Below are 2445 nucleotides of genomic sequence, written 5' to 3'. Positions count from 1 at the left end.
TAGTACATGTTAATTAGTAGTAGATGTAGTAGTTAGATGTTAATTAGTAGTAGTAGATGTGCTAGTTTCTTTCTATTTATAGTAAGTTTATATTTAGTAAGAACTAGTTGAATTAATAGAACTAGTTTAGTTTTAGTTGAACTAGTTAAGTTTTAGTTGAACTAGTATAGTAAGTAAATTAATAACTAGTTGAACTACTTCATTTTTAGAAAGAACTAGTTTTTTTCTTTTTATACTAAGTTTATATTTAGTAAGAACTAGTTGAATTAATAGAACTAGTTTAGTTTTAGTTGAACTAGTTAAGTTTTAGTTGAACTAGTATAGTAAGTAAATTAATAACTAGTTGAACTACTTCATTTTTAGAAAGAACTAGTTTTTTTCTTTTTATACTAAGTTTGTATTTAGTAAGAACTAGTTGAATTAATAGAACTAGTTGAACATGCCATATTTGGTGTTATTTTTTAGTTTAAGCAATTATTTCATGTTTTGGTTACACCTCCGAGTGGCCTATGTTTTGCCGGAGTGTTGATTAATTTCCTTTCCGGCAAATTTCAGGCGCTCGATATGTCCTTTTTTAGCAAAGGTCATGCCGGATATTTCCGTGAATTCTGGCATGACTTGTGCTAGAATATGTACAAGTTTAATCTTTGAATTATGAACGTAGGAAATGTCATACTCGGACGACGACAGTCTCCCGGGGGAGTGCAGCTGGTGCCACGATGATCGAGGTATGTGCGACAGGTTCGTTGAGCTGGATGAAGATCGGCGCTTCAGCATTAAACTCAAGGAGACCTTCGATGTTGAAACGGTACGCAACAACGACAAGTGTTTTTTTCGTAAATAAGCATGAGTTCAACTATTTCAACGTCTAATTTTCATCTTTTACAATTCGACTAGCTTATCTCATGCCATGCAAGACGCTATGTCTTGGAGAGGCTGGGTTTTGAAGACCATGAAAATTTTCAAACAAAGAAAATACACCTAAGGACCCATCATGATATCGATTTTGAAGTAAATATGTACAATTCTCAAAGCGTAACCCATTTTGGTTGCCAAAATTGGGAAGCACTTTGCAAAATGTATGGTTTTTATGAGGGTATGATTGTCACCATGGATCTTGGTGATCCTGACATCGAGCAAGACAATATGGACATTTGGGTCCTTGTTGATACGCTTCCAATTCTACCGCAATGTGAGTTTCTCAAACATAGTTATTAACTAATTTATATTGTTTATTTCAAAATAGTTGACAGCTTATTCCATTGACAGCTTATTTTGAATCTTCAAAGAATGTGCAGAAGATGGTAGACAAAACCCACTACACTGATGGCTCCGAATTAACTTATAAGGAGAAAAATTATCTGATTGCTTATTGTACTTTTTTTGAGAATTACAATACCTATTATCGAACTCCTCCAAATTATGGTGAATACGTGCCACTAGTGCACGCGTTGAACCGCGGTAACTTCAATGGAGATACCCTGGTAAGATTTTTTACTATTACGACATCCGTGCATCTTTTGCATACTTCTAAAACTAGTACATCATTGCTAACTACTATGTTTTTCAATAGAAAATCCTGATGGATTGTGTGCCTTATCTGATGTATCAGAATGGTCGTCTTGCAGTTATGAACCTACAGCCAGGTCATTCTAAGGAGCTCACCTGTGCATATCGGATTTCTAAAAGCGGTGAACACATGCTAATCAAAGAATGGAAAAATGTTTGGACGTTCCAAAGGAGGTTCTTGGAAGTAATATTAAGCGAAAGGCAAGAATTGGAGACAGGATAATCTCCATTCTCCATAATGGAGAGTCAGGGGCTATCTTGTTTTTTGCTATTTTACCTTAGAGAATATAGTAGGTCCTAAGAGAATGTAGTAGGTCCTATGAGGTACAATATGTTTATTATGTGATACAATGTGTTAGAGTTGAAGATGTGAGGAGTACTTGTGATTACGACTAGTGACCAATGATATGATGATGATGATGATGATGATGATAAGTTGTTAATGATATGATGATGATGATGATATTTACTATATCATTGGGTGAAAGAACCGTGGATTAGTTTCAAGTGGATGTCCATCCACTTGAAACTAGTCCACACGGTTCTTTCACCCCGTGATGTAATAACTCATTATGATGTAAAAACAATTTCTAAATTCCCGTTGTATGAAAACTTGTGTAAAGGTGTACGAATACAACATGAAATAAAAAAGAAATAAAATACGAAATAATAGTAGCAGCGCGGGCAGAGAGAAGCGCTACTACTAATTACCAGCAGCGCTCCTCCTTGAACTCGCTACTACTAAGTCGATTTAGCAGTAGCGTGGGGGAGGCACGCTACTGCTATTCGTTAGCTGTAGCGCCTTATCAATAGCGCACAACCCCGCGCTACTGATAGGTCTAAAACCCGCACTGCCGCTAGCCTTTTCCCTAGTAG

This window comes from Triticum aestivum, chromosome 2A (assembly GCF_018294505.1).
Source record: "Triticum aestivum cultivar Chinese Spring chromosome 2A, IWGSC CS RefSeq v2.1, whole genome shotgun sequence".
Lineage (NCBI taxonomy): Eukaryota > Viridiplantae > Streptophyta > Magnoliopsida > Poales > Poaceae > Triticum > Triticum aestivum.
Note: the sequence above shows the minus strand (reverse complement) of the source record.